The sequence below is a fragment of the Brienomyrus brachyistius genome, chromosome 7, assembly GCF_023856365.1.
Source record: "Brienomyrus brachyistius isolate T26 chromosome 7, BBRACH_0.4, whole genome shotgun sequence".
Lineage (NCBI taxonomy): Eukaryota > Metazoa > Chordata > Actinopteri > Osteoglossiformes > Mormyridae > Brienomyrus > Brienomyrus brachyistius.
In genome coordinates, this window is record NC_064539.1 from 2,502,027 (window position 1) to 2,528,850 (window position 26,824).

Below are 26,824 nucleotides of genomic sequence, written 5' to 3' on the forward strand. Positions count from 1 at the left end.
CCCTGCGCCTGAGCCCGATCACAACCGATCCTGTTTTCTGTATTTGCATGCATAAGAAGTTTTACCCACGCCCCAAAAGACAGCTTAACATAAAAGGGAATTAGATAGCACAAAACAGAAGAACAAACGAAACATAAAAGTAGATATATCAGTGTGCTTCACAGGTATGTATTTATACGATGAATATGAAATAAGACTGGCAGAAACAGGAAACATTCGATAAGTATTAAAATATGAAAATTATATATTATATAAATTTATATGCACGTCGATTTATCCAGGAAAGTACGCTGTATGAGGTTGGAGTAATTATCGCTCGGTAAAGAGTTGCCAAATTTGCTGAGGAGAATCCGGACAAATGCCAGTGTTCCGCTGTCTGGGGGGGGGGTTGGGGCGCAGAGGTGTACAGCTGTCCGCGATGCGGAGCTTTTCTGGCTCTGGACTACAGCATAAATAAACACGACCGCATTCGCTTTCGCAATTTATGGAGTTGACGGGTCTAACAGCTCAGTGGCGCAAGGGAAAACAAAAGCTCTGTGTTTGCCCCAGGTGTGAAAAAGCGCTATTTCTGCTGTCCATTCATGCTAACTCTGCTAATCGCAGCTTTTCTAGAACATTGCGATTATACAAAATAATGTTACCCAAGGGTCATATTATATCTTATTGGGGAATACGGGAATTAATGGAGACAGGGACATGAAGCAGGCACAAACAGGCAGCACAACATCATGACACTTGAATGACAAACCTAGGGAAACAGATTCGACCGCGGACTAAAATACACAGGACTCTGAAAAAACAGGAAACAGCTGATAAGCGGGATTCCACACGAGGTTAACGAGGGGGCATGGCACACAAGAGGAGCAGATGAGCAGGGCTTGACAGTAGTAAATATAATTAGAACTTTTGTACCTTTAATTGGTGTTTTAAATTGGTTTCAAAAGTTTCAGCCATATTGAACTGGATCAAAATATATTAATTGCTTAAAACCAAATTTGACTGGTCTAAGCGCTATGAAACATATTGAAACTGGCCAGAACCAATCAACTTAGGTGAAACCAGCTTACTTGCCTGGATCAGAAAAGCCAAAATTGTGGGGCTGAATTTGGTGTAATGCTTATACATTATGTGTGGAAATCCTCTTAAAGTCAAAAATATGATAAATAACTGCTGTGTAGCCATGCTCCTTGAAGGTCACAGGTTACACTGCTTTTCAGCCCTTAGTGGAAATACCTGGAAACCTGTATTTTTCATCTTAGATACTTATTCCTGTTTAAAGTTTGCAGCTATTAAATTTGCTAAGCCTGATTTTTCAGAACTTCACAGCAGTGCGACTATTATATTATTATTTATTTTTTGGTTTTTTGTATTGTTTTTGTATTGTATTTTGTATTACTTGAGACACACCAACCACTATGATTAGCAATTAAATTCTGTTAGAAAAGATCATTTTAAGCATTTTAAGTATTCAGCAGGCGATCGGTCAGCAAATAGTTTAAAGTTGTTTTTTTGTAGTCTGTAGCAGTTTGGAGAGCCTGGCCCTCACTGCCAGCTTCTGATGGTGCACTTGGCATAGAGCTGATCCAGGACACTGTCCTGTGTTTTTATTATGTTGCTGTAAAAAAAATATATGAATGACTGAGAGCTTCATTTAGTTAGTTTCTTTTTCAGTGTTTGTATTAGCATGCATGTATTCAGTAGGGGTCATGCAATTCATTGTCTAATTTCATTTGACATATTAGTTTAAGGCACAGGTTAATAAAACATGAACTCTGTAACTGGGGATTACTATTTAGTGCCACTAATGAGACCTGCATGTCATTGTAGTATCATTACTTTGTGTTATTTTGCTAAATATCAGTACTGAAAGTACTCTCAGTAAAACAGAATGTGTCCTTTGCAAGTTAGATGGTGTGCTCAAATATTGTTTTGGGAAGAATTGATTCGATGATTATGGTTATCAAAAGCAGAGCCAAAGACAAGACTATGCAGTTAATATTGATATTTCATTAAGGTGTAAGATGAGATGATCTTCCCAATATCGAGACCTATTTTGAATGTTGGACTTTTTCCGGTCATTTAATCCCTTCTAAAAGGTTTCCTTTATTTCCAGGACAACATAACCGTAATGATAAATGGAAATGGAAGCTATAGAAACCTCAAAGTCAGGAGGTACATCTCACAGTTTGTTTTAATGAGCTGCCATTTGCTGCCCATGTTATCTGTATACTTATCAAAGTGATGAAGATGCGGTAGCATGTTTCACAGCAGTGAATTTAGTAATGAAGAGCTCAGTGCCTCTTACAGTAATTGTCATACCCGGCTCGTACGATCCTCTTGTGTGCCACACCCCCCTGATTATCCACGTGTGCTTCCCTGATCGTACCCAGCTGTGTCTAGTTATTTTGATCAGTCCTGTCTATTTAAGTCCAAGTCTTGCCTGTGTCCCTTGTCCGTCATTGATGTTTGTCGATGCCCGTGTTACGTCCTGCCCTTACCCCGAATAAACCCCTAGTTTGCCCCGTATTCCGCCTTCCTGCCTGGTCCTGCCTGCCCGTTCGCCTTACCTGTTCCCCACCGTTCGTGACAGTAATGAATAGAACTATAGTTTATATGTACATGGATTTCAGGCACCTCAGCGGCACACAGGTTGAATAAGTGTGGCGGCATTTGTGAAATGGCATTAGACTGTTATTAGGACTCAGTGTCACGTTATTTCAAACAATTTACTGACCATTACCAGAAGTCCTACTTGAGATCATAAGAAATTAAAGGTAGATTTTGATTGCTAACCAAAGTATTTTAACCATTAAAGATACTGAGATTAAAATAAATAAATAAAAATTTGGCGCAAGCTATGTGTGACGATCAGCGGTGACCGGGTGATCGCTCTGGTAGGCAAGCGGGCAGGAAATAAGCGAGCAGCGGAATACGGGGTAAACTGGGGATTTATTGAGGGACAAGACAAACGGAAGTAACGGGCAAGCACTGACATCGACGAACATCAATGACAGATGAGGAACTGAGGTAAGACATGGACTGAAATAGACAGGACTGATCAAAATAACTAGACACAGCTGGGTACGATCAGGGAAGCACACGTGGATAATCAGGAGGGCGTGACACACACGAGGATCGTACGAGCTGGGCGTGACACTATGTATAGAACTTTAGCGGCTGGTATGCACTCATAGGAACAGAAAGATCTTGTGATAATCTGTAACAGTGGGTGTACAAAAGGGGTATGTCAGAGGTATACTGTTATAATGAAGTGAGCTAATGTCCTGCTTAAAAGAAACCTGGATAAAAGATGATTAAAGGTCAAAGTTCATGTTGGGTGAGTTCCGGTGTCTGGAGGGTGGGGTAGCACCACTCATAATACATTTCTTTACATGACCCCAAATCTGCCACCCCCTGTATCATCTTCTCTCATGATACATAATGTTACGTCATAGCCAGCCTGTCAAACAAAATTCTCCAAGAGCCACTGTCCAGTTTCTGGCAAACATGAAATCAGCGACCCATCTGGGCTCGCAAGGGAAGGAAATGACTGAATGACTAACGACAGTGCAGCTGCAGATAAGATGTGAGTGAATATTACTCATTTTCGTTTCTTTAGCTGAAATCATTCTGTGTGACATCTCAATTCATGAAATAGGAAATTCATGTTGAATTATATCAGATACCTTGGAAGTCATAATTTGGCCTAATGGCATGGTGGGGTGTAAGAGGAATCAGGTACTTGCATGAGTATAAAAGTAGGGCAATCTGATTTAATCAACTCAACATGCTATTTTACATTTCCATGATTGTTTCTTTTAGGAATAAAACTCCAATTTAGTTTATTTACATTTAATAGCAAAGAAAGCTAAGGACATTAATCACTACACAATAGACATGAGACAGTAATCATCCAGTAATATGGAATATATTGTTCTTAACTTCTGTTTCTTGCCAATCTGCGATGATGGGACACCTCAGTGGCCAGGTGAAAGGCAGGGGGACTGCAGTGCAGGGTAACCTCTTTTGTTTGCAAGGTTCTTAATATTTTATTTCTTGCGTACTTCACTTTCCAAACCGTAGCTTCATACAGCTGGAAACATACAATTGAGCTGAAGGTCTTTTTTTTTTAATGCTCCATCTGTACCTCCCTTCCTGATTTTCAGCACTTATGACAGAGTAGTCTCGTTTGGTACTCACTCTAATAGGCTCCCCCTAAACCATTAAAAATACCCACAAATATCTCAAAAATATGTTATCTTATTATTGTGCCACTGTTTAAAAGTCTTGTTTATGAATGTTGTTAGAATAAATGACTAAACTGCGTCATGTATATTGCTACAAATAGGAGTTCTATCATCTGTGCTATTTCTAAAATGCAAGCCTGTTCTGTTTCTGTGTAAGCTCCATTTTTTCACCCTTTCTGTAAAAAAGGATAACCAGTAGTGCACGTTTGAGTCATGCGTCTGTATATATATCGTTTGCATAGTGAAATTACCCAAAGAGACAATTCTATCAAATTAATATTCTGTGAAGTCAGTAATGTCACACTTGGTAAACACCCTTGGAACTGATCGCACTATTTTTGAAACGGTGCACCATATAGAGTAGCCCGCCCCGACGCTCACAGTCCTTTTCCTGTATTGCGGGGTCTTATTGAATGCAATGGTAAGGTTCATTTACTCTGTGATAATCCCAGTGGGAACAGCTTTTCCTTGAAGAACTCCATGATTCTATGCAGGGCCAGTGATCGGACTTTTATAATACAAACAACTGGGCACTCATTGTACCCCATCGGAATGCAGACAAAAAATCTCACTCTCACAAATGGTAAAAGGAACAAACAATGCCATTTTTGCATATTACTAAAGAAAACTGTAGTATTAATGAAATTACATAGGTGCTATAGTCTTTTACCCACAATGAAGAAGTGAAAGCAAGAAGTTAGGGAGGAGGGCAAGGATATTTGAGGGTCAAAGAGGAAGAGGCCCACAACAGCACATATCAGTATTTTGCACCTACTCTGGTTCTCATTCCCTTTTTAACTCACTTTTCTGGTCAGACAACCTTTTTCCTTATGAAAACCTCTCCAAGTTCTCATAGCAGCCATCGGAACCTAGAATGCTCCCTCTGCATAGTGTGCGTGCTGGACTCAACATTTATGCCCTGGCTTATCACTTTTACAGTTCTTCTAATACAGTCCATGATGCAGTCTTATTATCTTTGCAGTCATCTTCAGATATTCCAGAATTTAGGGTATTCTGTTCCAAGAATCCACCTGGGATCATGACCAAAGTCTGCTCAGTTTGTGTCAGTATATTGCAGTAAATGTCCTCATATTCACCATTACTCGATTCCTTTTTATTTAACAGATGCTTTAATCCAAAGAAACATATTTCTTGTGCAGGGTCAGCCAGTCCCTGGAGTAGTTGGGAGTGAGGATCTTGCTCACAAGCCCAGTGGTGACATCACTCTGCTGACCCTAGAATTTGAACCAGTGACTATCCAATTGCATCCTAAGCTGCTGAGTCATACACAGCTCCTGATAACTGTTGTATCCTTCCAGTTCACATTAATACAATTACTGTAACTAAGTCAACCACCATCCGCCAGATCAGATTGCGACAGGTCAAAGATGAGTCGTAATGACTTTTAAGAATACGTATACCATGTAATTAAATCCGAAGAAATATCAGTACAGCATCTGTGTTATTTTGTGATATATTATCAGTAAATGGCCATTGAGTCTTTCAATCAATTTTCAATAAAGTAAGCTACTAGGAGAATTGATCAAGCAGTTAATCAACCAAATGGTTCAGTCAATCAATCAATCAATCAGACAATCAGCCAGGCAATAAACAAGTACAGGCATTTCATCTTTCAGGATCTGTAAACCAGAGAGACCTTTGCTGTGACACATTAACTGAAATTTAGCATTTCTGAGCTCAGTAGTCATGGTCACCCACACACACACATATATATGTATTCCATAAATTATAACCATATATATATATATATATATATATATATATATATATATATATATATATATATCCATCCATTTTCCAAAGCACTTATCAAAACCGGTTGCGGGGGGTCCAGCCTATCCTGAAAGCAATGGGCACGAGGCAGGGAACAACCCAGGATGGGGGGCAAACCCATCGCAGGGCACACTCACACACCATTCACTCACACATGCACACCTACGGGCAATTTAGCAACTCCAATTAGCCTCAGCATGCTTTTGGACTGTGGGGGGAAACCGGAGTACCCGGAGGAAACCCCACGACGACATGGGGAGAACATGCAAACTCCACACACATGTGACCCAGGCGGAGACTCGAACCTGGACGCAGAGGTGTGAGGCAACAGTGCTAAACACTGCATCACCATGCCGCCCCATATATATTCATATATACGTATATCCAATGAGTTACCAAAGTTGCGTCGATCCCCACTTTCCTGCACCATTACTGCACTGGTAATAAGTTGTGCTCTGTGAGAGGTGCATCAGTAACCAGATACCCTCATTATTGAGTTGCTGGGATCAAAAGCACCTGCTCAGGAGGTTCAATCGAAATAAAGTGGCACATAAACAACACTGACAATTATTGGAATGCGCATTTTCTGCAGAGTGTGCATGCTCTCCAGCATGCAGTCCAGGATTCCTGCAAGATTACAGTTAGGAGAACTGGCGTCTGTGTGTGTGTGGGCGTGTCTTGTGATGGACTGGCACTGCTTCCAGGATGCCCTCCTACCTTAACCCCTGTGCTGCCTATGATAGGCTACCCCCCACTATTAGACATGCAGTGTCAAATTTCCTTCTGACATTTTGAGCAGAAGAGGAGGTTAGTTAAAGAGCCCAATATGACTATGAGGCCGTGCGCCCTGGTTTGGGGTTCGAGGAAGCTGCTTAAGCAGTCATTCTGAGGCTGGACTTCTTCCCACTGCCGCTGGTTCATTTATAGTGGCTAAACGTCACAGAGTAAGTGGTACATCCTGCAGATGTCACAATCCCCCACCTTCACAGCACCCCATCCAGATATGCCTCTTTCCTTCAAATCCTGCTTTTTATATAAATATTAGAATGTCTAGGAAAAGCTTATCGTTTTAGTGTATGTTATTTCCTGGGGACTCTCTTGTTCTGCTGGGGGACTTCAATGCTCACGTGGGCAATGACAGTGAAACCTGGAGTGGTGTGATTGGGACGAATGGCCCCCCCGATTTGAACCCAAGCGGTGTTTTGTTATTGGACTTCTGTGTTGTCACAGATTGTCCATAATGAACTTATGTTCAAGCATAAGGGTGTCCATATGTGCACTTGGCACCAGGACACTCTAGGCCGCAGTTCGATGATCGACATTGTAGTCATGTCATCGGACTTGCAGCCGCATGCTTGGACACTTGGGTGAGGAGAGGATATGGGAGGAGTTTGGCGAGGCCATGGAGAACGACTTCTGGACGGCTTCGAGGAGATTCTGGTCCACCATCCGGCGTCTTAGGGCGGGAAAGCGGTGTAGCCTCAACACTGTTTATAGTGGGGATGGTGCGCTGCCGACCTCAGCTCAGGATGTTGTGGTGGAAGGAATAATTCGAAGACCTCAATCCCACCGACACGCCTTCCAATGAGGAAGCAAAGTCTGGGGACTTGGGGGTGGACTCTCCTATCTCTGGGGCAGAGGTCACTGAGGTGGTTAAAAAGCTCCTTGGTGGCCCGGCCCCGGGGGTGGATGAGATCCGCCCGGAGTTCCTCAAGGCTCTGGAGGTTGCGGGGCTGTCTTGGTTGACACGCATCTGCGGCATTACATGAACATTGGGATATGCAGACCGGGGTGGTGGTCCTCCTCTTCAAGAAGGGAGACCAGAGGGTGTGTTCCAACTATAGAGGGATCACACTACTCAGCCTCCCTGATAAGGTCTATTCGGGGGTGCTGGAGAGGAGGGTCCGTTGGATAGTCGATCCTCGGATTCAGGAGGAGCAGTGTGGTTTTCGCCCTGGCCGTGGAATAGTGAACCAGCTGTATACTCTCAGCAGGGTCTTGGAGGGTTGATGGGAGTCTGCCCAACCAGTCTGCATGTGTTTTGTGGACTTAGAGAAGGCATTTGACCGTGTCCCTTGGGGAGTCCTGTGGGGAGTGCTCCGGGAGTATGGGGTGCCGGGCTTCCTTATAAGGGCTGTTTGGTCCCTGTACGGCCGGTGCCAGAGCTTGGTCTGCATTGTTGGCAGTAAGCCGGACTCGTTCTCGGTGAGGGTTGGACTCCGCTAGGGCTTCCCTTTGTCACCGATTCTGTTCATAGCTTTTATGGACAGAATTTCTAGGGTGTCCAGTTTGGTGACCTCTGGATTAGGTCTCGGCTTTTTGCAGATGATGTGGTTCTGCTGGCCTCATCGGACCGTGACCTTCGGCTCTCACTGGAGCAGTTCGCAGCCGAGTGTGAAGCGGCTAGGATGAGAACCAGCACCTCCAATTCCGAGACCTTGGTCCTCAGCCGAAAAAGGGTGGAATGCTCTCTCCAGGTCGGGGAGGGGGTCCTTCCCAAAATGGAGGAGTTTAAGTATCTCGGGGTTTTGTTCACTAGTGAGGGACGTTGGAACGGGAGATCGACAAGCGGATCGGTGCGGCGTCAACTGTGCTGCAGGCGCTACATCAGTCTGTTGTGGTGAAGAAAGAGCTGAGCCAAAAGGCAAAGCTCTCAATTTACAAGTTGATCTACATTCCTACCCTCACCTATAGTCATGAGCTATGGGTAGTGAACAAAAGAGGGAGAGGGAAGTCTGGGTTTCCCTGCTGAGACTGCTGCCCCCGCGACCCCACCTCGGATAAGTGGAAGATGATGGATGGATGGATGGATTTTCACATATACAAATAAGTATAAATTATCTAAAGAGATACAGGAACAGGATATATGATGTTTCACTTTAATTGCACTGCTCTTCACCACACTGAGTTTAACAATGAAAATATTGTTAAACTGCCAAAATGCTACTCGATGGATGTTTTGAGTAGTCAAGACTGCCTAAACGGAGACCAGGACATTGCTGAGACCAGAGGGTAATAAGACCAAGACACTGCCAAGACTTGAGGGTACGAAGACCAAGATCAAGACCAAGACACACTAAGGCGAGATCAAGACCAAAGCTGGTCGAGACCAAGACCGAAAACAGACTAGGGCTAGAATAGACGTAGAGAAAAAAGACATTGCTGTAAAGTGTCTTTACTTGTTAACAAGATAACATGAATTTCATTTATCTTGTTATCAATTATATTGTCCATATGTCTCTCATTTAAAATCTCCCTCATTTGTCATAGTTACGAGGCCTGATGGAAAATAGTATTCTTATCAATCCTCTTCTATAACTCTTTTTTTCAGACCTCATCAAGGGAAAGAGATGGGATGTACCATATTAAGTCTCTTATACCAGGGACAGAGGCCTCAGGTAAGCTATGAATATGGCTACAGTATGTAATGATCCCTTGATTTGAATTGAAGAGAATTAGCCTCCAGATTGATTCGCACCTCCAAAACCGTTCTTTCTAATGAATGTAAAATACCTAATTTATTTGAATTATAACTGTACTGTAGACTATGTTGTATCCATTAATAAATAAACTGGAATTGTCCCACTGTAATCTTTACACTTCGATATCAACATCACTAAAATTACTTACCATATAACATAGAACGAATGCTTGCTCAACACAATGCCCATAGACAAATGCTATATAAAATCAATGGTGATTTATTATGCCAAATGACACCACTGTAATAGTTAAACAATATACCTCCACAGCAGTTTCTGTCAAGGTGGTTAGACAAAATTGGCATACAGCAGAATGTTTCTTTTTCTGGGACATTTTGCAAATATACTCATTGTGCTCTGTAAAGCCAAAGTTAATTAGTGCCGACTTCGTGGACATTTTTGGACATTTCTTTGCCGACTTCGCTATGATGCGATATGTATGATGTGTGTGGACTATGAAGCGCTGGCAGTGTCCGTTGAGAAAACGTATACAATGTAACATTTTTAAAATGGATGCATCTGACTGATTGCATTTGAATTGAGGCGCGTAATAAATAATGATACTGTTCTGTGAGGATGCGCTGTTTTCTCTTTTTTTCCCCATCCCATCGAGTCCGCTATGTCCGAGACCAAGACAAGACCAAAACAACAAAAAAACTGGTCTCAAGTAGTTCTCGAGACCAAGATTGGTCTTAAGAACTACAGCACTAGTTTTGAGTTCAGAGGATGATTGTAGATGGCAAAGCCTGGGATTAGACAACCTCTTGTGTTGTTATTACAATTGATCAATTGCTCATTGACTGTTAACAACTCAAGTAATTAACCTTCTGTTAAGATGATTGGGTAGAGTCTCAGGGGCGGGGTGGTACAGGATTCTGTTTGGGGGCGGAGTCTGCAATATGCTTCTCTGGAGCTATATTGTAGTTTGATGGCTTTAAAGTTGATTCTTTCAGCTGTTTTGTTTGTCAGCATTGTTTTAAATGCCTAATTCCCATTTTCTTTTTTTTTGTGCTTTTGTCTGCTCGCTGCCCTGTGGTAGACCTCCGAACAAGCATTTTAATGCTTGCAGGGGATTTTGGGGTCAGAAAATGATTTTTTTATGAGCTGGTTTTGCCTGTGATGTGTTCTAAATATTGGTGTAATCTTGGATTCTTATGTACTTAGTTTAAAATAATTTTTATCCAGCAATAATACTTTTTTGCCATTGTACAAGCACATTAGTCTCCTATTACAGATGCATTATCTATCCATCTATCCATCCATCCATCCTTCATAGGCGGTGTATGTATCCATGGGTTAGACCTGTGCACTGTGATTGGAAGTTCACTGGTTTAAATCCCATGCTTACTGGAAAAGCCACATGACTTTTGGGCCTTTCAGCAAAGCCTTTAATCCCGTGAAATTATATAATCGTAGGCGTTATGCATGGGGGGATGGGTGGGTCAAATCCCAACAAATATTGTCCCACCTAATATTTTCTTTTTAAAAATATGAAGAAACGTGTCAGGAGAATTCGGGTCCCATCTAACCCATTGACCAAGGGAGATAAACATGTAGTGACGATTTCAGTTGCATATGCATAAACATACATACATACAGTCAGTGTTGAAATGGACAGGCAGCCTATACATGGGTATGCATGCAAGGTCATACAGGATTATGTCAGAGCACAGATTTGATTTAATGGATCTGTCCCTGCCCCCATAATAGTGAAAACACGATGATGCCCTTGGCTCCAGGGATGCCGGGTGACCTTGCAATTGGACCCCAAACTTCACTCTCACCTGTGTATATACATCAAAACTAAAGAATTCCCAATGTGCTTACAGTATGTGGATGACAAAGCATCTTCTCATATCTTTTGAATCCGGACGCGGGTGCTGAATTAGAGTGTATGTGTTTCATGGAAAATGTCACTGCTATATAAACAATAGTTTTATGTCCGCTTTGGGGTGGTGGTGGTGTTGATCTCAGTTCCTGGAAGTCCAGATCCCTCTAAGAGCCCAACTATGGGTGGAAATGACTCAGTCTCCTTAGTGTTTTGATATTCTGAACTTTTATTTATGAACATTGTTGTTACTTTGGCCTGCACTAAAGATCCATCGCTGTTTTCTAAACAAATACTGTTGAAGATTTATTGGAGAAATTTGTAGGCCTATGTGGATGATGTCATTTGTTTAGGTTGTAGTTAATTTCGGGATTCGGGGCAGGACACGCTGCCCTCTTGCACTGACAGTGATAGTCTTCAGCTATCATCAGGGAGTTGCTTTATATGCTTAGCTCTCCCCAAGGGATTGGAGAGTATTACCGCTTTGATGTTTTGCGAGGCTTGTTTTGTGAAAATACTTTGATATAGAGAGGCAAACTTTTCGCAGTGTTGCAGAGTCTGCTCGCTCCAGTTGCCTTTCCTTTTAGTGTGATGCTAGGCTGCACTCCAGAAAGGTCCATAACCGCTTTGCAGGCCAGATATTCAGTGACTGAGACGGCCATGCAGTAAATGATATAAAGACATTACTGGACCATTTCCAACCATTCTGCATGAATATAGGAGGCAGTATGAGGCTCAGTTGATTGGGACTCTGTGATCAGAAGGTTGCCGGTCCAAATCCCAGGGTCAACAGAGTGATTTCACTGTTGGACTTCTAGAACAAGGTGTATGCCTTTAGATAAAAGTATCTGTTAAATAACTATACAAATGTAGCAAGCAATTTCACCCATGTGAAGATGAGCATGTGTTCATTTAAACATTAGATATGAATGATTATGGGTTTCCTTTCTTGTACTGTGTTGAAAAAGGGAAGAGTGAAATGGATCCAACATGATCAATGAACAGCCATGGATACATGGTTGGAGGGCCTCTCAGAGGTAGCCCTCAGTATCCATTCAGGCTGTGAGACACTTAAGCCCCCCCACATCCCTGCCTTGAACATCGTCAGTTAAACCGTGATTAATGGGTCGCATGCAAAAACGACTGGCGGCCCCAGAGCCAGGAAGCCATTAAAGGCTGTAACTAATGGGACTGAGTGGAGGTCTCTGTGAAGTGTGTCCATAGGTGCATCTGCTATGGGAGAATGCCATCCATTATAATTACAGCTGTTATAATGTGACACGCGGCATGGTGGTGCAGCGGTTAGCACTGTTGCCTCACACCTCTGGGACCCGGGTTCGAGGTTGTGGAGTTTGCATATTCTCCCCATGTCGTTGTGGGGTTTCCTCCGGGTACTCCGGTTTCCCCCCACAGTCCAAAAACATGCTGAGGCTAATTGGAGTTGCTAAATTGTCCGTAGGTGTGCATGTGTGAGTGCATGGTGTGTGAGTGTGCCCTGTGATGGGCTGGCCCCCCATCCTGGGTTGTTTCCTGCCTCATGCCCATTGCTTCTGGGATAGGCTCCGGACCCCCCACGACCCAGTAGGATAAGCGGTTTGGAAAATGGATGGATAATGTGGTGATGCATTTGAACCCAACTGGTTTACTGCAACTGCTGCAGTAAAATTACAGGGACAGGCATCAGGATATGTCTAAAAAAACAAGCTATGACTTTCCATTTGACATACTTATTACAGTTTCCTTTATAGACACAAAATAGATATTACCATTAAAAATACATGTTGCTTATTGTAAGATAATTGTACATTTTGGTAAAGCTCTTAAGTAGTTATATTGCAGAATTGTAGTGTTGTTGTTTATGAGGTTAACTACCTCATAAGCTAACTATATTTATTCCAGTCAGAGTACTGGTGCTGTGAATATTTTTAGTAGTCATAGTGCTAATGGCAGTGATATTTCATACCTGTGTGTCATTCAGATATTAGATTCCAGCAGCTGTTACTTATTAACAGTCCATTTAGTCGCCATTTAGTCATTCAATGGAGTAACATAATTTTGAATTCAAATTATTTAATATTAATGTGCTTTCAGGTCAGCCTGAATATACCAGAACATTCTCACCTTTAGGATTTCCTTCTTCGATGGACTGCTCTTTCTGTTCTGGCTCATAGCACCTGTGCAAGCATTTAAAGCACCTTCCTCCACCACTATTCGTAATTCCGTTTTTTCACACTTACGTAACGTAGACGCCCCACGTATTATCGGGGGTCCCACATCTTTCTGCATGTCCGTGCTGCAGATGGGGTCGTGTGGAGGTCAAATCATTGCCCGGGGTCTCGCATCTCTCTGCGTATCAGTGCTACAGATGGGGCCATTTGTCAGGTTCTGGCCCCTCAGCTAATGAGGGCCTTTATTTACCCGGGACATCCATCGAGAATATTAATATGCAAACGAGTGAAATGTATTAACAGCAAACGAATGTATGGATCATATCTTTACCATGACATGCCAGATCATTTGAGGAAGAAATTACTAACGACATTAATGACCAACGTGCTCGCAATGGGAATTGAGAGCGGCTTTAGAGGCAGCATTCAGTGGTGGCCGCCATTCTCCATGTCTTAAAGCCAGCCGCTGTCTCCTGCACTTCTTGCCAGCCTGAAACGGCCATATCGATCTATCTTGTCAATAACAGCTTGTTTCCACTGATATTATACTAATGCACTGGGGGCATTTCCGTACCGCACGCTGGGTAATAAGGTGCCCAGGCTCTCTTCAATAATTCACAAGTCCCTTGACAGGCGAGCCCTCCATTAGGGGAGTGCAATAATGATGTCACACAACCTTGTGGAGCCAGGGTTCTGTCCCCTGGGACCTTCTGATTGAACCAGCGGCGAGCGTGCGACAGCAATGTGATCGGCTTCAGGCTTACGGTGTTGCCGGCAGTCCACTAGGTGGTACCACGAGCACTGAGGTTTTTTGAGGGGGCATTGGTAAGGTGTGACACTGGAGACCCACAAGGCAGACATTTCCAAATCTTAAGCCCTGCCTTTGAAATGAAAACCAATCAAATTGGACCATCAGTTAAGTACTAGCTGGGGATCCTACTCTCTTATTTGGCCTACATGAACTCACAGCTGGCTCAGGCTCCCTGAAAACCCCAAGCTATCGATGGAAGCCCATCTCCTGGCCCAAACGTTGATCCAGTTGCCCATACTGCCTTTGCTTCCAGGGATCTTTCTAACAGCAGCATGACCCTCACCGTCTTTTTCACTCAGCAATATCCCACCACACATATTAACTGTAAGTGCTTATTTTTACACAAAGCTCTAATAAAAAGCAAGCATTCAAGTACATATCAAGAAGTATATAGCTTTGAATGGATGTGAATTCACGTACTTAATATGCGTTTTTTTAAAATACTTACATCATCCATAAACGGTAATAGGCATCGTAATGTTGCAGTTTTCTTTGTTCCTCAATGGAAATAATGGACGGGGGAGGCAAAATGTGCTTCATGTTGATGCCCCAAAACTAACAGAAGAGTAAGGCTGCATTCCTTTAAAATCTTCGAAGACCGGTGCTCATGTGCTCACATATGGGAAACACTGACCCAGGGATTTTTGTTTCTGTTTTATGTTTTCATGAATTTATAAAATCCCCTACATATCCCCAAACAGAGGGAATATGAAGATGATTTATGTATAAGAGGGATGATCACTGTGTATTCAGGACTTTTTGCTGGCTGGTATTTCGTCCGTTTCTGGGAAGGACCAGGGAAGGTGTACACACCGGACACGCCATGGAAAATCAACATATGATCTTTGGTCGTCACGCCAAGAAAATACCAGCAGTGTGCCAGCAACTCCACAACCCCCCCCCCCCCCCCCCGCCCAGCTGCAGGGCCTAAAACCAGCTGGGTTTATTTTGAGACACAGTTTACATGGCTTCCTGCTATTCTCCCACTTTTTAAAAGCAAAATCTGGCTTTTCCTTGAGAACATGAAAATCTCGATTTCTTGGTGAATGCTGCTTTGTATGTGCGTTCACTTTTAATGGCTGATACATGTGCATTTATTTACCAGATGCTTTTATTTAAAGTAATATACAGGTCAGACAGGCTCTGGAACAGGGGTCACCAACATGATGCCCCCAAGGACCACATGAGTCGCCCGCGGACCTGTTCTAAAAATAGCACAATTCACCAGTGAGCAGCATCTAAAATTTTATTTTATCCTGTTGCTATTTGTCATGATCGCCGTGGAAAGCGAGCGGGCAGGAAGCAGGCACACAGCCGATAGTCGGGGAAAACGGGGATTTATTAAAGGAACCGGAACAGGTAGGGCAAAACGGAACACGGGCATTGACAAACATCAATGACGGACAAGGGACACAGGCAAGACTTGGACTTAAATAGACAGGACATATCAAAATAACTAGACACAGCTGGGTACGATCAGGGAAGCACACGTGGATAATCAGGGGGGCATGGCACACACGAGGATCGTACGAGCTGGGCGTGACACTATTCTTCTTTAATCACATTTGCATTTATATAGACTTGAAAATGACAATATCTAAAAAAAAGCATTTAAAGCATGAAGTTTAGATAAGCACTGTTGCCTCACACCTCTGGGACCCGGGTTCGAGTCTCCGCCTGGGTCACATCTGTGTGGAGTTTGCATGTTCTCCCCATGTCATCGTGGGGTTTCCTCCGGGTACTCCGGTTTCCTCCCACAGTCCAAAAACATGCTGAAGCTAATTGGAGTTGCTAAATTGTCCGTAGGTATGCGTGTGTGAGTGAATGGTGTGTGAGTGTGCCCTGCGATGGGCTGGCCACCCATCCTGGGTTGTTCCCTGCCTCATGCCCATTGCTTCCGGGATAGGCTCCGGACCCCCCGCGACCCAGTAGGATAAGCGGTTTGGAAAATGGATGGATGGATGGAAGTTTAGATAAGTTTCAAACTGGTAGCCTTTCATATGGCTCAGTACCCGTGAAGTAGCTCTCAGTTTCAAAAAGGTTGGTGACCTCTGCTCTGGAGCAATTGGGAGTTACGGGCATTAATTCTGGTGACCCTTGGATTTGAATGAACCACCTTCTGACCATAGTCATGGCACCTTAACCCACTGTAACCAGAATGAGTTATACACTTCATACTTTAGTTGAGTCCATGCCGAAAGCCACATTAAATTTGTAGCTGCTGAATTTCACTTTTAATTACTGGATCTTCTTTTTTCATCAGAGGAGGGAAAATAATGAGAACCTGTTGCATGGTGAAGATCGCCGGTCCTCTGGAACCCACGTACAGCCAGTGCTTTGATGCCGTATACCCAGATTATCTCACATTATATGGTTGACTTCATTATTAGCAAATTAAGGTTTCTTCTACGATCCTCAGGACCTTCTGCACAGGTGCTGTTGAGAGCATCCTGATCATGCGCATCATAGCGTGGTTTGGTAACTGCTCCATCCACGACCGCAAAGGCCCTGCAGAGAGTGATCAAAGCAGCAGAGCACTGTTGTAGGTCTGATCTGTAGGACATCTACACCAGGCACTGCATGATCAAAATCATTAAAGACCCCTCCCACCCCTGCAATGGTCTGTTCCGTCTGCTGAACTTAGGCAAATGGTTCTGCAGCTTCATGACAAGAATGGAGAGACTCAGAAGGAGCTTTTACCCTCAGGTCATCTGGCTCCTCAACCAAGACATGCCTCACTTTCACTAGTACCCGCACTGGACAAGCACAATGCCACTTTAAATCCTAATTACTTGAGTGTTCATATAACTTATTTGCTATTTAGTTGTTAGACTTCATTTTTAGTTTTAGTTTAGTCTCTCAAATCTGGTTTTATCTATTTTATTTAAATCTATGGAGTCTCAGGAGTGATTCAGAGCTACATTTCACTGCATGTTGTACGTGTATAACTGTACATGTGACAAAATCTTGAATCTTGTTTAGTATGGAGTACAGTGTGGTGTTCAGTGCGGTGAACTTCCCTTCAAACCCTACCTATGAATGCAGTTTAAACACTATTTGTACACATTTAGGCTTCTGTCAATCTTATGTTAAACATGTTTTCAGATAAACCTTCCAATGGTGTACTGTCTGAAATTGCTGATAGGCTGATATTTAGTGCCATGGTTTCTGTTCTTATTTTGAGTAGATGTTAGTCAAGATAAAAAAAAAACCTTCAGGCTGAATGTGTTGCTGTGCAATATGATCTAAATCATCAAACGGCTTCACGAATTCAAGGGGATGCATGCAAACTCCATTTTGAAAGTGTAAAAATATTTTTCTGAGGGTTAAAACTGTTCATTCCAAGTAAATGATCCTGGGAATAAAGTTTTCACATTAAGTATGTCTTGGTTTGGCTGCTGAGAAAAACGTACACATTTGGCTGTTAGAATGAGCCTTTACATGAGATATAGTGTTTCGGTGCCAAAGTCTGTGGGCCGCTATTTCTGACCAGAACTGTTTTGTACACAGTCCTGAGGAGTGGGAATGATCATAATTTAGTATGAAACAGTATAACTATTCAGGTATGAACAGGTTCAGTCTTATACAGTCATATACTAAGAGCAGAACTAATTTAGTACTTATTTACTAATTCACAAAATTAGTACATCTTAAATGTTAATAGATGCTTAATTTTCATCAAGATTTCATTCAATGGGATGTTTACTTACTGTATCAGTAGATGGATGCTGTCCCAGTTTAACGCACTGGTGATAATCATTACCATTCATCTAGCCACTACTTCTGTGCGATAATTTGGGCACCTGGATACACATAGGGAACGCAGTTGGCCTTTGCTGGGGTCCAGAGCTTATCCCAAGGCAGGAATTACTCAGATGGTCACTTCTTTAATATCCATAAAACATTTCTATGATATACCTCTATAACACACATACATACAGTACAGTTAATTTGTTTTGTTTATTTCAAGGTATTGTACTTATCTGTTGCATTTCTTGAATGTGTAGTTTTCCAATAATTAATCTTCTCTTGCCAGGTTAATCTTTTATTGCCAGGTGTCTTCTGACAGTGCTTCTGTGCTGGGGGTCTAAGAGTGCTAAGAGAAGCTGCCTTTTTAAATTGGGTGTTCATCAATATCAAGAACACAAGGATCATACTTGTGTTCTTAGCAAGAGCAGTCTTGCTAACTTGCCTCCCCAGAACAAACTTGGGATGCAATGAATCATGGGTTTGTTCTTGTTGGTGAGGATGCAGTCAATGCATCCTTGATATCTGGGGCTGGGTAAGAAAGATCTATAGGTATTTTGACCATCCTTCATAGTTTTGTCCTTGAGTATTGAAACTGTACTTCGGTAATGGATGATGTTAAATGGGTAACACAAGAATGGTTAAGTATGCATTTTGATGAACACCCATTGCCTGAGTCATGTTAATCATGTGCAGAACAACCATTGGTGGGCTGTACCAAATGCAGGGTACTGTCATGATCCATCTCTGTCAGCCCTGCCCTGTTCCTGTTTTGCCAGCAGATGTCACTGCTGGCGATCCTGTGCCCTTTTGTTAGCATCTGTACCAGTTGTTTCTCATCTATTGTTATGAATTTATTGTTATGGCCCACACCTGCCCCTCATGTACTCCTTGCTAACAGTGTTTCTATTTTCCTGTCTGTCCTGGGTTCTCCAGTCACGGCATTGTTACTTGTTGTGAGTCTACGTACGGACTCACGATATATTGTCTGACTCAGTAACGCCTCCACAACACTTACCCTGGTTAGGGAGCGGCTCTTTGCCATGACGAAATGCAATGTGCATTTTAGTACGTTGTGCATACTGCATTGATGCATCATTGGGAATTGCAGCTGTCGTTTGCAGCTATGGGCCTGTGAAATGGATCAAAATGATCTTTTTGTATAACCTCAACCTTATGAACTGAAGAGCTAGAGGTATTTTTTCATAGCACCTTTCACTTTGTTAGTGCTGAGAGCAAATTAATCTCAAAGTCCTCATAAAACGGTGCTCGGTTCAGCTCTGATTGGCCACGGTGGCTATCGGGGCTGTTCCTGAGATGCATGTCAACAAACCTGGGAAAATATCTGAATCAAAAATTCAACACATGGTCAGGAAATATGCACACTTTGCAGTACTGCTGAGTAATTCTAAGCGTAGCACATATTTCTATATTTATTTGTAGGGATCTGATTTTGATCTTAGCAAACGTGACGTAATATGAAGCTTGGCAAGTCTGCTGTCTGTGTTTTACAGGAGTGTGCATTCCCCTGTACCCAGGAAGCGGGAGGCGAACAGCTCACAGGGTTTACAAGCAGCCTCCCCATATGCTCCTGTCCTGAGGCCTGTGAGAGTAACAAAGCATTCCTTTTATTTTGGGAGTGTCTACCCTGCCATGCTTATTTTATGTGCATTTGCGCTGATATTAAAACAAAATATAATGCATTTTAATCTTTATATGCCAACTCTACTTCATTTGCAGTATACAGGTTAAAATGCAAGGTATTTTCTTGTCATAACAGCGCAAATGTACATAAAATACGTATGCATTTGCGATTTTACAAACAATCGATTATCGCATGTATCGTTTTTAAAGGTGAATGCGTACTTCCGTATCAGTTATGTCCATCCCTGCACATGTAGCTTTGCCTTTTGCAACATCTACATCATTTTTAATTATTTTGTTATGGGATATGATGTACAACGATTCATCAATAGGAACTGAGTTAGGCAGAATTCAGTATGGCAGCAAATAAATTATATTCATATGTAACACCATAGGATAGGAGGGCATTACAGTAATCCAGTCTGGAGCTTACGAAGGCATGTATTAGTTTTTCTGCATCATTAAATGAGAGCATCTTACGAAGCTTGGCTATGTTCCATAGATGATAAAACGCAGTTCTAGTAATACTTCTTATGTGAGCATCAAAACATAGATCTGAATCAACAAGAACGCCAAGATTTCTAACCACCGTGTTAGGTTGTGTAGGAAGGCTACTAACATTGAGGTGGTGAAACTTATTTCTTGCAGCCTTGGGACCAATTACCAGAACTTCTGTTTTTTCTGTGTTTAACATAAGGAAATTTTTTTGCCATCCAGCAAAAATATCTAATAGACAGTCTTTTAATTGAGATAGCAGTGATGTATCATCAAGGTTAACAGATATGTACAACTGTGTATCATCTGCATAACAATGAAACCCAATACCATGATTTCTAATAATGTTACCAAGAGGTAGCATGTATAGGGTAAACAGTAGCGGGCCCAGGACTGATCCCTGTGGGACACCATATTCAACTTTTGTGGCCTTGGATGATTCATTGTTCACATGGGCATACTGATAGCGATCAGTTAAATATGAGCGGAACCAAGAAAGTGCTGTCCCTGTAATGCCAACTACACCTTCTAACCAGTCCAAGAGGATATTATGGTCCACGGTATCGAACGCTGCAGTTAAATCTAGCAATACCAACAGAGATACACAGCCACGGTCAGAAGCCACAAGTAAATCATTCATTACCTTGACTAGAGCAGTTTCTGTGCTATGGTTTGGTCTAAAGCCAGACTGATATAATTCATTGGTATTATTTTTTTGTAGGAAAGAGGCCAACTGACGAACTACAACCTTTTCCATGATCTTTGAAATGAAAGGAAGATTTGAGATAGGTCTATAGTTTCCTAAAACGCTGGGTTCAAGATTTGGTTTCTTTAGGACGGGTCTAATAACAGCCATTTTAAAAGGTTTTGGAACATATCCAAGCCTAAGAGTAACACCATATTACTCAGCAGTACTGCAAAAGGGATTTGTAAAATGTGAATGTTCAGAAGTCAGAAATGGTCAGTAGAGTGGTCGGTTTTTGTAAAATATCATAGGATGGTCATCTGTGGTTATGACCTTGGGCAATAGGCCTCATGATGCCATACTTGGCTGTGCAGGAAGGTCATGGATGTGGAAGTTAAAGACATGAAGTCTTAAACTGGTGAAAGGTTCTGCTTCTTTGTTAATCAATGCTTCAGTCATTTGGGAGCACTTTCTGACAAAGTCATCAAGCTTCTCCAATGGGGCGTTCCTTCTCTTATACACACTTACAACAACAGATTTTTTTCAGATTTTTCCAGGCAGTCACCTTCTCCAGAATCCTCCCTGGTTAAGTTTTAATTTACAATAAAACATATTAATAATAAATAATTAATAATAAAGCTTATGAAGGCGAAGGTACCAATGATGTGATTGACGATACCCAATCCCCCCCCCCGCACCCCCGGACCTCACTATTTTTCAAATACTGGCTACGGCCCTGCCCTTGGCCAAACCTGAAACACTGCTCTGAAGGTGATCGCCTGGCTCTGTCTCCAGTCCTGGAGGAAACCAAAGCGATTTGTTTTGGTGTGCACAGGAAGTTTTAGAGTAATCAACCCCCACGCTCAAAGCAGTGGGTGTGGGGAAGGCATTGAACAGATCAGATATTTTGCTGTTGTACCACGGAAGGGGCTCATTGCCCAAATTACATAATTAATACGTTATGTGCGCATAATTGCTAGGACAATATTTTGTCAACTAAGGTCCATGATATAGTACCCCTCCCACCTTACCACCAAACACCTCCCATCCGCCCGAAAAGTCAGGCAGGTGCTACAGTGGCTGTATCAGGGACAAAGGAGCATGTTAGCAAAGTGGCTTTTTAAATACAGTACTTTGTGCATTTTCGCTCAGGTAACAGGGCTGCTTAAAGCTATTTTGGCACAGAAAGGATAGTTATTTGCTACTGGATCTGACACATGCAGCCAGCCCTGGGACTATCAAGGGTATCAAAATGTGAACCATTACAAAAACAATGCTAATAGTTAAGGATTTGCCACCATTTTATCTTGGTATTGATTTTGTGCAGCAGTAAACGAAAGGGCTTTGGGACACAAGATATTTCATATAGTTCAGTGACAAAATAGTCCATGATATGCAAATCACCAGTTCATATGCTAATATAGCATGACTAAATAGCAAAATCATTAGTGTTATTTTCACTGGGTGTTAAATGTTAGTTAGTCATGGTATATTAGCATATAAATTTAGTCATGCTGTTTAGTCATATGTGTTTGTATTACACACATTCATGTGTGTATGTGTTATAGGCAGGATTGCCAACTTTGGACAGCTGGCGGGAGTGAGATTGTCAATATAGGCAAGTCTACCCACGCATTCACATGTATGTAACACTTTTATTACCTTGTAAATGTACAAATGTAGTTTGCAAACTACCCCAAATCAGAAAAGGTTGGGATGGTATTTAAAATGAAAATCAAACTGAAAACAGTACTTTGTTAAATTATCTTTTACCTATGTTACATTGAAAACAATACAACAGCACATTATTTAATGTGTTCCTTGTGAATTTTATTGTTTTTCTCAAAATAAACACGTATTCCAATTTTGGTTCTTGCAACACATTTCAAAAAAAGTTGGGACAGGAGCAATTTGGGGTTAGTAATGAGATAAATTGGTTAATTAATGATGGGATTTGAAGCAGGTGATGTCAACAAGTGATTGTAATTATGATTTGGTACAAAAGCAGCATCCCCGAAAGGTCTTTATCCTTTAGGAGCAAAGATGGGCCGAGGATTGCCAGTTTGCCAACAAATCCTTGAGAAAATTTTTGAAATGTTTAAAAACAATGTTACTGTCACGCCCATGCAGGCGGAGCCCGCTGAGTGCTCCTCGTCAGCCATGCCCATACAGGCGGAATCCACCGGGGGTTCCGCATTACGCTTGAAGGAGGAACAGTCTTAAGCACTGAGCACCAGCAGATCGGTGCGAAGTATTGAGCCATGCGAATGAGCCTTACCGAGCACTCTTTCGTCTTACGTCTACCTATTGCTTCCTACCTGTTCCGTCTACCTGGTGTACTTACCTTACCTGTTCCTCTTCCTCTCCCCAGACTCGCTCCCGAACCTAACCTACCTCTCCTGCTGAGACCGGCTTCTCCTGTTCCTCTCTCCCCGTGTTTTCGTGTCCTGTGTTTCTACGTCGGACGGACCTTTCGGCTTTGGACCTCAGCTCTTGGACCTCGACCATTCTCCTTGACTTGCCCCATTTGTCCTTTTGCTCTCGTGCTGCCAATAAAAGCTTCAGTTGCATGCACGTCTGGATCCCTGTTCCCTTCATTCAGCCGGTATCACAGTTCCTCAAAGAAAGATGGGAAGAGATTTGGATATTTCACCTTCAACAGTGCATAACATAATTAAAAGATTCAAGGAATCTGGAGGAATTTCAGTGCGTAAAAGAAAAGGGTGCAAGCCTAAGCTGAACAACCGTGATCTCCGATCCCTCAGGCGGCACTGCATCAAGAATCATCATTTGTCTATAAGCGATATTACCACAGGACTACTTTGGCAAACCTTTGTCAAGTACCACAATACATAGTTACATCCACAAATGCCAGTTAAAACTCTATTGTGCCAAAAGGAAGCTCTATATTAACAATGTCCAGAAGCACCGTCGACTTCTCTGGGCTCGGAGGCATCTGGGTTGATCCATCACACAGTGGAAACGTGTACTGTGGTCAGATGAATCAGTATTTCAGGTATTTTTTGTGAGAAATGGATGCCATGTGTTAAGGACCAAAGAAGAAAAGGATCACCCAGACTGTTACCAGCAATAAGTCCAAAAGCCAGGGTCTGTCATGGTATGGGGTTGTGTCAGTGCCCTTTGCAAAGGTAACTTGTACTTCTGTGATGGCACCATTAATGCTGAAAAGTACATAGAGATTTTGGAGCACAAAATGCTGCCTTCAAGAAGACATCTTCCTGGGACGCCCATGCATATTTCAACAAGACAATGCAAAACCACATTCTGCACACATTACAAAGTCCTGGCTACAGATGAAGAGGGTACGGGTACTTGACTGGCTTGCCTGCAGTCCCGACCTGTCTCCAATACAGAATGTGTGGCGTATTTTGAAGCACAATATGCATCAACGAAAACCCTGTACTGTTGCCCACCTTAAGTCTTGTTTGCAGGAAGAATGGGACAAAATAAAGTCTTTTAAGTGTTGTGAAAAGGAATGGCAACATTACAAAGTGGTGAATGCTTTACTGTCCCAACTTTTTTTGAAATGTGTTGCAAGAACCAAAATTGGAATACGTGTTTATTTTGAGAAAAACAATAAAATTCACGAGGAACACATTAAATAATGTGCTGTTGTATTGTTTTCAATGTAATACAGGTCAAAGATAATTTAACAAAGTACTGTTTTCAGTTTGGGGGCGGCATGGTGGTGCAGTGGTTAGCACTGTTGCCTCATACCTCTGGGACCCGGGTTCCAGTCTCCGCCTGAGTCACATGTGTGTGGAGTTTGCATGTTCTCCCCATGTCGTCGTGGGGTTTCCTCCGGGTACTCCGGATTCCCCCCACAGTCCAAAAACATGCTGAGGCTAATTGGAGTTGCTAAAATTGCCCGTAGGAGTGCATGTGTGAATGAATGGTGTGTGAGTGTGCCCTGCGATGGGCTGGCCCCCCATCCTGGGTTGTTCCCTGCCTCGTGCCCATTGATTCCGGGATAGGCTCTGGAGCCCCCGCGACCCAGTAGGATAAGCGGTTTGGAAAATGGATGGATGGATGGATGGATGTTTTCAGTTTGATTTTCATTTTACATACCGTCCCAGGTTTTTCTGCTTTGGGGTTGTAGCTAATTATAGGTTTATAATGGAATAACACATTTGCTGTAAGATTTCTTGCATGAGTGTGAGAGTCTGAAAGCGTGAGTGTCATGCCAGATGCGTGAGAGTTGGCAACCCTGATTATAGGCCTAAATGTCACAAAACACTCCAGATGTTTAATTTTCATTTGTTAAATATTATTTGGAAATACTTGGAGCACTTTGCTAAATAACATACACAACATGAAAACATACATAACAGTAAACTGTCTGTGTGTATAAGCTGTTCTGTATAACGCTATGCTGCCGGCATCATTCCCGTCGTATAACCACTAGCTGATACCAGGCAGATCGGTATGAACACATCATAAACGTCTGTGCGATACCATCAGGCTATTTTTGTGTGTCACACTTCTCAGTTCTCAGGTTCATGCAACCTTGTTGAGACATAAATTCATGCATATTTAATAATTCTCCGCATGTCTGACAATCAGTTCTGACAGAAAATGGTACCCTATTCATAGATCTTTTCACATTACCGATAGGCTACATAAAAAGTATAAACACTCTATATGCTATTTTTAAATATGCTCTATCTATCTATCTGTCTATCTGTCTGTCTGTCTGTCTGTCTGTCTATCTATTTGTCTATCTATCTGTCTATCTATCTATCTGTCTATCTAATCTTTTTCACAGGCGGTGTGTGTATCCATGGGTTAGACCTCTGCGCCTGTGATTGGAAGTTCACTGGTTTAAATCCCATCATTGTTGGAAAACAGATATATTTAAGACCCTGGCCATTAAGGGCTAACGTGCCCAATTTCCTTGGTTCTCAAGATGACAGTTAACAGTTAACATTTGATGAGCATTATATACCATTGGTAACGTTATGAATGCAACTTTAAATTATTAGTCCACATAACAAAAATTGGAGAAAAGTCAGTTCATTTTCAACAGATTTTCCAGTGGAACATTATCGCAGGTTCCTTTTCTCGGGTATGTTATGCTTTTCAGGTTATTGCATAGATTTATTTAAAGTGCATTTACTTAATTTTAATAGGCCTATTCTGAAGTTTTGTTATGTCATAAACTAGCTAAACGATTGCAGCTACATTACGTTGAGATCACAGAAAACTCAATCAGTTAAACGCGTTTATCTGACTTTTTTCGATAATGAATTCTAATGAATTTCGATAATGTTGTGACACCAAAAGAGGTCTCTCTTTCCATTCACATTTATTTAAGGGTTTTTTTTCTCCCTCACATTTTTCCTTTATCCAGATTAGCGATCGCCAGACATCGCCTTTTCTGCTTTGAGTCTTTGGACAGGAGCCGCGTTCTTGCGCCCGTCTGTGTTTGTGTAGCAGCGGAAGGCGGTGGGTGCCCGCTTATCTCACAGCCGTACGCGGCGCGGCCAGGAGCAGCGAAAGAATGCCTTTACAAAAATACACTAATAGACAGTTCAGAAACCTGCATATCTGGAAACATATAAAAAACGCACAAAGTTTATTAAGGCAATATCGACATTTCTGCTTTCTACTTTTCTAGGCTGTAGAAATATGCAATTGTTTTAACCTGCTTTTGCCGTTTTGATGCTAATTATTCATAATGATAATAATTATATTTTTAAATAACGCATTAATTCATGTCTACGTACAAAACAAGCTGACTGAAAGCAACTGTCTGCAGCTGAAGGATTACAAGACAACTTACTCCTGGGACTGAGTGTAACGACATTTATAAAACTAACTAGTGTTTTAAAAAGCACTCTAAATCAGATTGCACGTGCCAAATTGGTTCTCTAATAATAATAACATCTAATAAAATTGCAAT

The 26,824-nt window shown here is 42.1% G+C and overlaps 1 long non-coding RNA gene across 1 annotated transcript; it reads left to right on the top strand.

The window, feature by feature from the left end:
- Positions 1–54: 54 nt before the first annotated feature.
- Positions 55–24,481, top strand: LOC125746160 (uncharacterized). Its single transcript, XR_007398867.1, has 3 exons — positions 55–164; positions 9,373–9,439; positions 22,470–24,481. It is a non-coding gene; the product is annotated as an uncharacterized LOC125746160 (long non-coding RNA).
- The last annotated feature ends 2,343 nt before the right edge of the window (positions 24,482–26,824 follow it).